General features: G+C 36.3%; 3 pseudogenes across 2 annotated transcripts; all 3 read right to left on the minus strand.

Moving 5' to 3' along the window:
- Positions 1-30: 30 nt before the first annotated feature.
- Positions 31-4065, minus strand: LOC146901119 (uncharacterized; annotated as a pseudogene).
- A 1462-nt stretch (positions 4066-5527) lies between these two features.
- LOC146901120 (putative receptor-like protein kinase At5g24010 pseudogene) lies at positions 5528-9908 on the minus strand (annotated as a pseudogene). Its single transcript, XR_015022187.1, has 2 exons — positions 6965-9908; positions 5528-5906 (listed from the first exon to the last, which is right to left on the minus strand). The product of XR_015022187.1 is annotated as a putative receptor-like protein kinase At5g24010 pseudogene (transcript).
- A 1534-nt stretch (positions 9909-11442) lies between these two features.
- On the minus strand, positions 11443-14377 carry LOC146901121 (putative receptor-like protein kinase At2g23200 pseudogene; annotated as a pseudogene). The gene has a single exon (XR_015022188.1). The product of XR_015022188.1 is annotated as a putative receptor-like protein kinase At2g23200 pseudogene (transcript).
- Positions 14378-14535: the final 158 nt, after the last annotated feature.

A 14535-nucleotide genomic window follows, 5' to 3' on the forward strand; every position in this document is an offset into this window, starting at 1 on the left:
ACACAACTACATCACCACTAAACTAGGAACGTGGGATAACAACAACTGCTTTCTCCTAAAGTGTAGGTACCACTTATTGACTAAAATAAAAAAACTGAAACAATAGAGAATAAAGATAAATCAGCCACGTAATGCAGTCCAAAAGCAATAATTAACACTCCTCCTTGCTTTAGGATCTGCAAACTCCAACTTTTTGCCTTAAAAACTCAAACTTGCTGACAGAAAGTGGCTTTGTAAACATATCTGCTAATTGATCCTCTGACTTGCAATAAACCAAAGTCACTTCTCCATTTTGCTGCATCTCTCTTCAGAAGTAGAGCTTGATGTTAAAATGTTTAGTCTTCCCATGACACACTGGATCCTTTGAAATTGCAATTGCTGCCTGGTTGTCAATAAAAACTTCTATTTTATGATTCTGTTGAAGATGCAAATCACATAAAATCTTCTTTAACCACAAAACTTGATTTACGGCTGCTGTTGCTGCTATGAACTCAGCTTCTGCAGTGGACTGTGCTACTGTTTCCTGCTTCTTTGTGCACCATGAAAAAATTCCAGAGCCTATACTGAAACAATATCCTGAAGTGCTCTTCATGTCATCAATAGATCCAGCCCAGTCACTATCAAAGAATCCACACAGCTTGAAATTTTGACAACTCTCATATTTGACACCATAATCAACCGTGCCTTTAACATATCTCAATATTCTTCTTGCTGCTACTAAATGTATTTCACTAGCACAATGCATAAAGCGAGAGAGGAGACTTACAGCAGATAAAATGTCCGGTCTTGTTGCAGTGAGATACATTAAACATCCGATCAGACTCATGTAGCATCCTTCGTCAACTTTATCAGCACCATCTTCCTTGCTCAACTTCTCCTTTTGGTTCATTGGTGTGCTAACTGCCTTACACTCCTCCATCTGGAATTTTCTCAATATTTCCTTTGCATATTTTTTTTGGCAGATGAACACTTCATTGTCACTTTGTTTGATCTCAATTCCAAGAAAATATGTCATAAGACCAAGATCTATCATTTCAAATGCTTGCATCATTTCTTGTTTGAATTGCTCAACCAACCTTGTATCATCTCCAGTCATTAAAAGATCATCAACATAGAGAGAAACTATGAGAATATTATTTCCTGCATGTTTCACGTAAAGAGTGGACTCAGATAAACTTTTTACAAAGCCTATACTCATTAAGTGATCATTTATCCTGCTGTACCAAGCCCTTGGTGCTTGTTTTAACCCATAAAGGGCTTTTTTCAATAGATAGACTTTATCTTCTTCACCTTGCATCACAAATCCCTCGGGCTGCTCCACATATATCTCTTCTTGTAAAACTCCATTCAAAAAAGCTGATTTGACATCTAACTGGAATACTTTCCAGCCCCTTTGAGCAGCAACTGCTAACACCAATCTAATTGTGTCTAATCTGGATACAGGTGCAAAAGTGTCGGAATAATCAACACCAAAAATTTGTGCATACCCTTTAACTACGAGTCTGGCCTTATATTTATTGATTGAGCCATCAACATTGAGCTTTGTTCTGAAAACCCATTTAACTCCAATGACTTTTCTATCTTGAGGCTTTTCAACCAGCTCCCATGTTTTGTTTTTTTGTATCATTGACATCTCCTCCTCCATTGCATTTTTCCATTTTGGATCTTTTCGTGCTTCCTCGCAGCAAGAAGGCTCACATATTGCTACATTACATCTTTGAAATATGTCTGACAGCAGCCTTGTGCCTCTAATGGAGGGATCATCTTCTAATTCATTCAGACACAACTCGGTTGTTTGCTTTTCAGGATGAGTATCTTCAATAATGCTTAGAGATCCAGATGTTTTCGGTAGATTCTTCCTGTCCCATTGCTGGTCTTCGTTGAAATGTACATCTCTAGTTATAGTCAGTGTTTCGGTTTGAGGATGATACACTTTGTAAGCCTTTGAAACTGAACTGTATCCCACAAAAATGCCCGGAAGTGCTTTTTTGTCAAGTTTGTCACGCTTAACCTTTGGAACATGTGCAAAACAAACACAACCAAACACTTTAAGAAAGGTTAGTGAAGGCTTATACTCATACCATGCTTCAAAAGGAGTTTTATCTTGTAAAGCCTTGGTTGGAAGTCGATTTTGAAGAAAAACCGCCGTATTTGCCGCTTCTGCCCAAAATTGTTTAGGCAATTCCTTCTCATGTAACATACATCTAGCCATCTCCATTACTGATCTATTTCTCCTTTCACTAACTCCATTTTGTTCGGGAGTGTAAGGAGCTGTCAGTTGATGTTCAATTCCAGCTTCTTCGCAAAATAAATTAAATTGTGCTGATGTATACTCCTTGCCATTATCAGACCTTAGAAATTGAATCTTGGAGCCACTTTGAGTTTCCACCATCTTCTTAAACTTTAAAAATACTCCAGCCACTTCATGCTTGAATTTCAAGAAATAAATCCAACACATTCTTGTAAAGTCGTCTATGAAAAGAATAAAGTATAGGCTACCTTGTAATGATGGAGTTCTTTGAGGTCCTGCAACATCTGTGTGAATGAGTTGAAGCTTTTTAGTGGCTCTCCAAACAGTTTTGGGAAATGGAATTCTGTTTTGTTTACCAAACTGGCAAGCATTGCAGTTTGGCAAATGATCAGAAAGTACCGGTAGACCTCTTGACATGTCTTTCTTCTTCAAGTTCAACATACTTTGAATATGACAGTGACCGAGTCGCTTGTGCCAAAGTTTAGTGGGACTGACTTGAGTGAAATAAGCGATCTGCTCCTCCTCAATTGGATCAAATGAGAAGCTTTTACCTCTCATTTTGACCCTAAGAATCTCCCGACCAGTGATGTCAAAGATGAGACAAAGTTGATTTTCGAAAGATACTTTAAACCCTTTTTCTAATAATTGACCAACACTTAGCAGATTTTGATCAATATCAGGTACATAAAGAACATCTGAGATTGTTTTTATACCTGAACTCGTTGAAATTACGATGGTTCCTTTTCCTTTTGCAGGAATATAGACACCGTTGCCAATTCTGATTTTTGAGATATGAGTTGGCTTTAAATCTTTGAAGATGGTTTTATCATATGTCATGTGGTTTGTACAACCACGGTCAATCAGCCAGCATTCTGAACTACTCTTAGATGAAAAACATGTTGCCACAAACATTTGATCTTCTTCATCTTGCTCTACAACCTGGGCTTTGACTTCAAGTTGTTGAAATTTTCCTTTGCAAATCACAGCTTCATGTCCAAGCTGATTGCACTTGCTGCACTTTGCGTCCGGTCTTCTCCAACATCTGAACGGTGGATGACCCATTTTACCACAGTGCTCGCAAGGTGGGTAATTCTTCTTTTTACCTTTATCTTTGCTTTGGTTGCCTGCAGTACTTCCAACTACATGATGCTTGGCTGGTAAAGCACCTTCAACCACATGATCTTGCCTCATAAGCCTTCGTTGCTCTTGAGCCTGCATCGCATGCAACACTGCTGCTAAGGTGATCTTAGACAAGTCTTTTGTGTTCTCCAAGGTGGTTATTGATGCTTCATATCTCTCAGGCACTGTAACCAGAATTTTTTCAACAATTCTAGAATCAGCGAATTGAGTGCCGAGTAACCTAACCTTGTTTGCAATAGAAAGCAATCTGTCAGAGTAATCTTTGATTGTCTCAGACTCTTTCATTTTCTGCATCTCAAATTCCCTCATCAAGTTCAGTACTTGCATGCCTCGAATCCTCTCATCCCCTGCGTATTCTTCCTTCAAATAGTCCCATATTTCTTTTGCTGTTTTGAGGGTCATAATTCTGGTGAAAACATTTTGTGAAACACAGGAGAAAAGAACTGATTTTGCCTTTGCTTTCCGAGTTTTTCTCTCCTTGTGATATTTTAACTGAGCCATGGTAGGATTATTCTGCAGCGGAGGAACTTCATAATCCTCTTCAACGGCCTCCCAAACATCCAAAGCCTCCAGGTAAGACTCCATTCTTACTGCCCAAAGGTCATAGTTCTCCCCATCAAAGACAGGAGGAGCAACTTGTGAGAAACTTGTTTCAGTTTCCATTTTCACAGGTCCCGTAAAATGATAGCTCTGGTGCCAATTTGTTGGTTATTTGGTATAAATGAAAAATAATATGATAGACAGGGAAGAGTACGTTGAAATGTAATGGGAGATTGATATCATTAATTTCACTAAAACAATACACTTAATAGTGTTTCACAAAAACAAAACAGAGCACAACTACATCACCACTAAATTAGGAACGTGGGATAACAACAACTGCTTTCTCCTAAAGTGTAGGTACCACTTATTGACTAAAATAAAAAAACTGAAACAATAGAAAATAAAGATAAATCAGCCACGTAATGCAGTCCAAAAGCAATAATTAACACTATACATGTATACTTTTATATTAGACACACTCATTTATCCCAACACAGTATCAGCCCAATCTTATGTTATGGACCAAGATATTTGGTGCCAGACACAACCTCTAGCATCCAAAGGGCAAAGGTGCTCGGAATAACCAAACAACTTACCTGTTTTATACCGAACACAACCCCGAACTTTGAGTTCAAAATGTGACGACGCCCTGAATGCCATATAATATGGTACCGTACAAGCTTGAAGTTGCTGTACAAGCTTGAAGTTACAATTGTATTTGTGCTCAGTGTTATTAGTGTTAGGCTCAACTTGAACATACTTAATTCTTAAATAAAATAATATGTAATGAACATTTTGAGTAAGTGGATTTTCCAGCAAGGAAGGATGGTTAAAAGAAAACAAAATGTTTAAATGTTATTCATTATATTTTTTACAAAAAAAAAAAGTTTATATAAAAAACAAAGAGAGAAGGATTACACAATATCGGAAAACATGATGTTGATGCGTACACTTTTATACTGTGAACATCTCTTTGTATCAATGATTACTGAAGTTGCAATTTAACATGCTTATTTGAACACAAATTGTGTTTTGGGTGGAAGAAAGCCACTATCATACTCTACAGTGATTATTGATTTATTCCATTTGCATTTTTTTCATCGGCTTTTAGAAAAACCTTTATGATAACATTTGAGCAAGCTATACACATGGCCTCTAAGGGAATTGGATTTAGAGTAGTGGCTCCTTTCCTTAAGTCATATCAATTTCTTTCTCACTTATTCCTTTCCAATCGAAACATTGAAATTCAAACGGTCAAGACCTTACATGAGAAGAACTGCAATGTGCGGCCTCCGTGTGTGATGAGATTGCGTGTGCGACGAAGGTACCATGTTTTTGTCACACTGCTGTTTTTCTTGTCACACTGCTGTTTTATTAAGAGATTCAGATGGGAAGCCAGAGTCAGGATATCAAAGTAAGGTAAAACATTTAACTTCCAGTTTATCTATTGCTTCACAGCATGATATATTATATTATATGATATGATATTATTTGTTTTTCTTCTTAATTTAATAATATTTATATATTTACCTATGGAGAATCAAACATTTCTTGGACTTTGGACTATGAACAATTCTTGCTTGAGTGTGTCACTGATGCGAAACATTTTTGGCTTTTAAGAATAATTTCACAAGATGCTTGTGACGTGATCTACTACATAGATCAACAATCTATCAATTCTTGGAACTATAGTATTTTGTGCTCTTGAAATATTACATGTAACTGCTATGTAATAATCTGGATCATCCCCATTAACTTAGCAAACCGTGTATACTTTTTGTGTTTCCACTTTTTGCAAGAGGCTTGACCTTATAGTAGAAGTTGAAAGGCATGGATCATCTCTTTGTTTGTGGCTGGGATGGAACCAGCATTTGTTTTGTATTGTAAGAGACACTGTTTCTGCATGTTTAGGTACCTATTTATATAATATGCCTCGCCAACACTAACAGTTGATTAACATCAGTGTATTGACCTATTTACAAAAAATTAAAAATATATTAGGAACCTAATTAGAACTTTTTTTAGTTTAGGCTTTGTAGTATCGATAAAGCCTATGCATGCATACTTAATTTATATTACAAAAAGCTCAAGTTTAAGCTTGAAGTTTCAATTGTATAATCAAAAGTTAATTGAGCTCAATGTTCTTAGTGTTAGGCTCAACTTGGCTATATTTAAGTCTTACATAAAATAATATTGAACGAACATTCAGAATCTGAGCAAGATGATTTTCCAGCAAAGATGGTTAAAGGAAAACAAAATGTTTAAACATTATTCATTATAATTTTTGACAAATAAAATAGTTCAGATAAAAAGAGGAGGATTACACAATAAAAGGAAACATGATGTTGATATGACTTGATGCATTCATCTTTGTATTTTATGTATCTCTCTTTCTCTCAAGAATCCTTCATGAGGTGTTGCCAGGCTAAAAGGGCTTACCATAGGATTCAGCAATTATACTACACCACAGGTATGATTACTCAAGTTGCAACTTAACATGCTTATTTAAACAAAATTGTTTTTAGGGTGGAAGCAAAGCACTGCATTTTATCATACATAGATCTTCATATAACCACCCAAAAATTATTATTGTTTTATTCCATTTATAATCTTACAATTGAGAATATATCAAACAACCATAACTAAGGAAACAAGGTTGTTTCAATAATCTCTCCTAGACAATTTCATAAATTCTAAGGCTAGTAGAGAATCTCAAATAAACAAATTAAAACAAGCCTTCAATAAAACAATAACCACCACAATCATCAAGTCCAAATGAATCTAACAAACTAATTAGCAAAAATATGGATTTAATAAGAGACTAACCCAACATCTAAAAACAAAGAAGCTAATCAGCACAAGGTTAAGCAGAACCTTCTTTCTCAACAAGCATATGCATGTGTACAAAACTAAAAAAACCTTCTTAACCCTAACCCAATCTCTTTACCAAAACCATATAAAACTCAAATATCCCTAAATGCAAACAATTAATACCAGAAATTGAAGAAGCAAAAACAAAAAAAGACACACCTTCAATTGTGAAGCAACACGGATTGAGATGAAATGGAGAGATTGAGTTAAGAACGGTGACAGAGAGGCGAAACAATTGAAAATACAAAGACACAAGGACAAAACAGAGAGGCGAGCTATCTAATGAAACAGCTCCTCCGTTGGAGACATTTCTGTGTTGACTACTGTGCCTTGATTTGCTTCGCATGAAAATCTATCTAGCATCATCAATGCTGCACTTTCAGATTCATCAACCCTCCCAGTAGATGTGCCATTCACTTCAGACAGTATAGACAGAGAAGGTAGACGCTGAACATTAGGCAATTGAAGTGATGCAAAAGCACTGCTAGAACTATCCTCGTGCGGTTCTCTCTGAAGCTGCAAAGCATATTCCAAGTCCCACAACACATCAACCATTGTTGGCCTATCACACCCATAATCGTGTAAGCATTTTTCCACAGTCTCGCTAAATATTCTTAGTGAGTTTTGATTAATTTGTGCCTTGATGGAAGGATCAACGATCTCTTCAAGTATCCCTTTCTCTTTGCAAAGCAATCCCCAATCAGCCAAATTGATTTGCTCACTTGGACAAGACAATTCGATGGCTGGTCTTGCGCACAACACTTCAAGTAGAACCACCCCAAAAGAATAAACATCAGATTTTTCTGTAAGCTGTTGTGATCTAAAGTAATCAGGATCAAGATACCCAAAAGTCCCTTTAACACATGTGCTGACATAAGAATGTTGATCAAGAGGACCTGTCCTTGAAAGACCAAAATCAGCAACTTTAGCTACAAGATTCTCATCAAGCAATATATTTGTGGATTTCACATCACGGTGGATTATTCCGCCAGCTACTCCTTTGTGAAGATAATGAAGACCTCTAGCAGCACCAGTACAAATCTCAAGCCTTTGCTTCCAAGTCAAGCAAGGCAAATTTGTGTTGTACAAATTCTCTCTAAGTGTCCCATTTTCCATGTACTCATAAACAAGTATCATCTCACCTTTTTCATCACAATACGCAATTAAGGAAACAAGGTGTTTGTGACGAATCTTGGACAAAACCATTATCTCAGTTTGAAATTCATGATGTCCTTGACCTGAACCCGGCACACTTCTTTTCACCGCCACATTCATTCCATTCTTGAGAACTCCCTTATAAACATTTCCAAAACCACCCTTTCCAATAATCCTCTTCGCATCAAAATTCTCCGTGGCGATTTGAAGATCAAGCAAGGAGATTTTCAAGCCAAGGGTTATATTAGGTAAAAGTGATCCTCGAGTAGTTTTTCCATAAGTTAATTTTCTATGAGAAATCCCTCCAACAGCAGTTGGAATTGGCAACAAATCAGAACTTTCAACAGGCCTTTGTTTCCTGATTTTACTAATCCAAAGAAACAAAACCACCACAATAGAAACCAAAACTAAACCTCCAACAACCGAACCCACCACCACAGGAAGACTAACCTTTGAATCCATATCATCCGGGGGAATTTTACTAGATTGTTCAATCACTTCCATTAGTTCTAGCCCATTTAAAAATGCATTCAGTTTGGCAGATATTTCCGTATCATTAATAGGTACAATTGTAACCTTCAATAGCCCAGAGCCATCGGAACGAACCACAAAATCATAATGATAAGGAGAATACACATCTGTGTAATTATTTATAGGCATAACATACCGGTCATAAATGTAAAGATTAAAGGTTGTAAGTAGACCCTGTGGATTAAAATTGTCGCAAAAATGAAGCCTAAGGAAATGATCAGTATTCTTCTCCTCCACAGGAACACTCCAAGTTATGTTTAAACCTTTAGAACCGTTTTTACTCTCTTTAGCAGTTTGATAAACAATATCTGGAGCAATATATATATTTGAGTATATACCATCAATTATATCATTTTCAATGCTTTTAATACCTGCAAAAGAGGGACTATTCTGAGCGTTTTGTGGAGTAGTTATATAACTGTCATCAGGTAACCATTCTCTCCATAAAGTATCGGTTCCTCTATCGACTGTTTGGCCACCGACGTTAAGACGATGTTTGGTTTCCAAAGCTCGTGAGAGTAAATTATGGCCATAATGAAATAGGCCTCGTTCAGTTGATTGATTGTAATTGAAACGCACGATTGATTCGGGGATTAAATGAACAGGGAGCATAAAGAGTTCTATTGCATTAACAAATGCAAATGATGATGTTTGAGGTGTGAAAGTGATTGTGAATCTTTTTCTGATGATTTTAACGTAATACTCTTTTACTAAAGGAGAGTTGGTGGTGTTTTCAGAGTTGAAATTTTGTAACAGAATGAAACCAGGGACTGAAACGTTGAATTTTGCAGAGGAAAGGTTAGTTGATGAAGAGGACGAAAAGAAATGGAAACGTACCATGTAGGTTTTGTTTGGATTGGTATTGAATTCGTAGGAAGAATTGGAATGGAAAATTCTTGCTGTTTGGTAAAGAGGTGAAGGCACTGATGATGATTGATTGGTTTCTATGGAGCTTCTTTGGCTGAATAGTTTTTTAGGGTAAGCATGGTTTGATTCACCAATATAAAGGTTATTATTTTCATTCACGTCGATATCTGATCCGCAATTGATGAAGTATGTCTCTTGATGATCGTATCCGAGTGCAGGGAAGTGTAGTGATGAGAATTGAAGAAGAAAAAAAGTAAGTAAAATGATAGAGTGTTGAATTGCCATTGGGAGAGAGGAAAGTTTTGTTTGGTTGATGATTTTTTAAGCTATGATGATATTGATGATTGAAATTCTTGTAACTTATCAGTAGTGAAGGGGAACCAATGAAGAATGGAGTGAGATAAGAGGAAGACTTAAGCCGTGGAGTGTGGTTTAGTCTTCAGCTTTGGATTTTCTTCTTCCTTGTTTGTTTCTTTGTTTTTTTTTTTTTTTTGTGTAAACTGATTTATCAAGCACTAGAACTATATTTTGAGACATGGAAAAGGAAAGCTCCCTGTAAGTTAAGACGTGATTGGTTAGTTAGGATTTTAGACGCACTTAATATAAAAATTTATTTATTTGTTCAATTCAATGCTGCGGAGAATGAATTAAGAAGCAGCTAATAATGCAACAAAATGGAAAGGCACTAGAGTCTAAATATCCCTTGGAGGGCATGGAAATTTTCATGAGGTCCAAAGTGGTAGTATGATTTGTCCCAACGTTCTTGTAATGGAATAGATCAGAAATTTGTGAATACAAAATATATCTTTTTAGGTAATATATCCCTGGCTAGAATCAGCTCAATCTTATGGACTAACATATTTGGTATCGAGCACAACCCTTGAGCGTCGAGCCCAAAAGGTGAAGGCATTTTAAATAATTGAATACTAAACAGTTTGGTATCGAACACAATCCCCAAGCGTCGAGTCCAGAAGTTGAAGACACTCTGAATGATCGGCTAAACTATTTGGTACAATAAAAAGAGAGGATAAAAAGAGAGCAATTTGAATAAAAAGAGAACAATTTCATGATAACTTTTGAAAGAACTTTTTTTTCTCTCTTCTTTTGTGACAAAAACAATAAAAAGAGAGAATGCGAGAGAAGGAGTGAGTATGAGAGGGTTGTTCTAAAATGATTGTACAAATATAATTTCTTTCGAGTAAGAGTGAGAAATTCGAACGACCAAGAAATTCTTGCATGTGCAATGAAGGTACTGTATTCTGGTCACACTGCTGTTTGGATAAGAGATTCAGATAGGAAGCTTTGTGTTGCTTAAGAAAAGGTAAACATTAAGTTCCATTTTATTTATTGCTTCACAGCGTGATATATGCAAGTGTTATTTCTTAATTGAACCAATGCCTTCAATTGCTTTCAATTTTCTAATATAAATCATAAGATGCTTGTGACTTGGTCTACTGCATAGATCAACAATCTATCAAAACTTGGAACTATAGTATTATATGCTTTTGCCTACCTACATGCTTACATCTGTTTGTTTGCGGTTTGGATGGAATACCTGCATTTTGCTTTGTAAGAGATACTGTTTCAGTGTTTATAGTGGTTTAGGGACTTCTTTATACAATATCTTGTCAGCAATAACTAACAATTGAGTAACTGTTGCATAACAGAATGACCTAATTGTACAAAAAATTATTAGCTCCTGTATTTGATTGCAACTTTTCTTAGTTTAGGCTTTATAGTATTGATAAAGCCTATGCGTGTATAATTAATTTACATTATAAAAAGCTCAAGTTTAAGTTTGAAGTTTCAAATTTCAATTGTATAATCAAAAGTTAAAAAAACATTTTGATTCTGAGCAAGTCAATTTTCCAGCAAAGATGGTTAAAAAAAAGCAAAATGTTTAAACATTAGTACATTACTCGTTATAATTTTTTAGGATTAAAAAAGTTTAGATACATAGAGGAGGATTACACGAGTTGATATGACTTATGCATTCATCTTTGTATTTTGTGCATCTCTGATCAGGCTACAAGGGCTTATCGTAGGATTCAACAATTATACTACACTACAAGTATGATTACTGAAATTGTAATTTAACATATTTGAAATTGTATCTACATTCTATCATACATAGATCTTCAAATAACCACTTAAAAATAAATATTGTTCTATTACATTAATACTGTATTACAATTGAGAATAGACCGACAGCCATAACTGTGGGGGGGAGAGAAGTGAGCTATCTAAAAAACAGCTCACGGAGACACTTGCGTGTTGATTGTTGTACCTTGATTTGCTTCACATGAAATTCTGTCTAGCATCGTCAGCGCTGCACTTTCAGTTTCATCAACCCTCCCAGTAGACGTGCCATCCACTTCAGCCAGTGTAGACAAAGAAGGTAGACGCTGAACAAGAGGCAATTGAAGTGATGCAAAAGCACTGCTAGAACTATCCTCATGTGGTTCTCTCTGAAGCTGCAAAGCATATTCCAAGTCCCACAACACGTCAACCATTGTTGGCCTATCACAACCATACTCCTGTAAGCATTTTTCCACAGTCTCACTAAATATTCTAAGTGAGTTTTGATTAATTTGTGCCTTGATGGAAGGATCAACAATCTCTTCAAGTATCCCTTTGTCTTTGCAAAGCAATCCCCACTCAGCCAAATTGATTTGCTCACTTGGACAAGACAATTCGATGGCTGGTCTTGCACACAACACTTCAAGTAGAACCACCCCAAAAGAATAAACATCAGATTTTTCTGTAAGCTGTTGTGATCTGAAGTAATCAGGATCAAGATACCCAAAAGTCCCTTTAACACATGTGCTGACATAAGAATGTTGATCAAGAGGACCTGTCCTTGAAAGACCAAAATCAGCAACTTTAGCTACAAGATTCTCATCAAGCAATATATTGGTGGATTTCACATCACGGTGGATTATTCCACCAGCTACTCCTTTGTGAAGGTAATGAAGACCTCTAGCAGCACCAATGCAAATCTCAAGCCTTTGCTTCCAAGTCAAGCAAGGCAAATTTGTATTGTACAAATTCTCTCTAAGTGTTCCCTTTTCCATGTACTCATAAACAAGTATCATCTCACCTTTTTCATCACAATATGCAATTAAGGAAACAAGGTGTTTGTGACGAATCTTGGACAAAACGATTATCTCAGTTTGAAATTCATGATGTCCTTGACCTGATCCCGGCACACTTCTTTTCACTGCCACATTCATTCCATTCTTGAGAACTCCCTTATAAACATTTCCAAAACCACCCTTTCCAATAATCCTCTTCGCATCAAAATTCTCCGTGGCGATTTGAAGATCAAGCAAGGAGATTTTCAAGCCAAGGGTTATATTAGGTAAAGGTGATCCTCGAGTTGTTTTTCCATAAGTTAATGTGCTATGAGAAATCCCTCCAACAGCAGTTGGAATTGGCAACAAATCAGAACTTTCAAAAGGCCTTTGTTTCCTGATTTTACTAATCCAAACAAACAAAACAACCACAACAGAAACCAAAACTAAACCTCCAACGACCGAACCCACCACCACAGGAAGACTAATCTTCCTCGAATCCAAATCATCAAGGGGAATTGGACCTGACAATTCAATCACTTTCATTAGCTCTAGCCCGTTCAAAAACGCATTCGGTTTAGCAGCGATTGTCGTATCAGTAATAGGCTGCACAGTAACCTTCAATAGCCCAGAGCCATCAGAACGAACCACAAAATCATAATAATAAGGAGCATGCAACTCAGATGACACATTTACGTCATTATTTATATTTTGAACATAAGTGTCATAAATGAAAAGACGGAAAGTTGTAAGACCGGTCTGTGGATTAAAAATGTCACAAAAGTGAAGCCGAAGGAAATGATCAATATTCTTCACCACAGGAACACTCCAACTTATGTTTAAACCTTTTGCACCGTCTTTACTCTCTTTGGCAGTTTGATAAACATTATCTGGAGCAATATATTTATTTGAATTTGGACCATCAGATTCATCATCCACAGTGCGTTTAATTTCACCTCCAAAAAAGGAATTATTAGCATTTTGTGGATTAGTTATATAACTTCGATCTGATAACCATTCTCTCGATAAATTATCAGTTTCTCTAGTGACGGTATCACCGCCAACGTTAAGACGTTGTTTGGTTTCCAACGCTCGTTGTGAGTGTAAACCACCACTGTAAGTAGTTAAGCCTTGACCAATAGAACCGATGTAATTGAAATGCGCGACTGAATCGGGGATTAAATGAACCGGGAGCATAAAGAGTTCTATTGCATTAACAAATGCAAATGATGCTTTTTGAGGTATGAAAGTGATTTTGAATCTGGTTATGTTGCTTTTAACGTAATACTCTTTTACTAAAGGAGAGTTGGTGGTGTTTTCAGCGTTGAAATTTTGTAACTGAAGGAAACCAGGAATTGAAACAGTGAATTTTGCAGTGGAAAGTTTAGTTGGTGAAGAGAATGAAAAGAAATGGAAACGTACCATGTAGGTGTTGTTTGGTATGGTTTTGAATTCATAGGAGGAATTGAAATGGAAAATTCTTGCTGTTTGGTAAAGAGGTGAAGGCACTGATGATTGATTGGTTTCTATGGAGCTTCTTTTGCTGAATAGTTTTTTAGGGTAAGCATGGTTTGATTCACCAATATAAAGGTTATTATTTTCATTCACGTCGATATCTGATCCGCAATTGATGAAGTATGTCTCTTGATGATCGTATCCGAGTGCAGGGAAGTGTAGTGATGAGAATTGAAGAAGAAAAAAAGTAAGTAAAATGATAGAGTGTTGAATTGCCATTGGGAGAGAGGAAAGTTTTGTTTGGTTGATGATTTTTTAAGCTATGATGATATTGATGATTGAAATTCTTGTAACTTATCAGTAGTGAAGGGGAACCAATGAAGAATGGAGTGAGATAAGAGGAAGACTTAAGCCGTGGAGTGTGGTTTAGTCTTCAGCTTTGGATTTTCTTCTTCCTTGTTTGTTTCTTTGTTTTTTTTTTTTTTTTGTGTAAACTGATTTATCAAGCACTAGAACTATATTTTGAGACATGGAAAAGGAAAGCTCCCTGTAAGTTAAGACGTGATTGGTTAGTTAGGATTTTAGACGCATATAATATAACAGTTTATTTATTTGTTCAATTCAATGCTGCAGAGAATGAATTAAGAA

The sequence above is a fragment of the Medicago sativa genome, chromosome 8 (genome assembly GCF_051527215.1).
Source record: "Medicago sativa cultivar Bolivia chromosome 8, Bolivia_mono, whole genome shotgun sequence".
Lineage (NCBI taxonomy): Eukaryota > Viridiplantae > Streptophyta > Magnoliopsida > Fabales > Fabaceae > Medicago > Medicago sativa.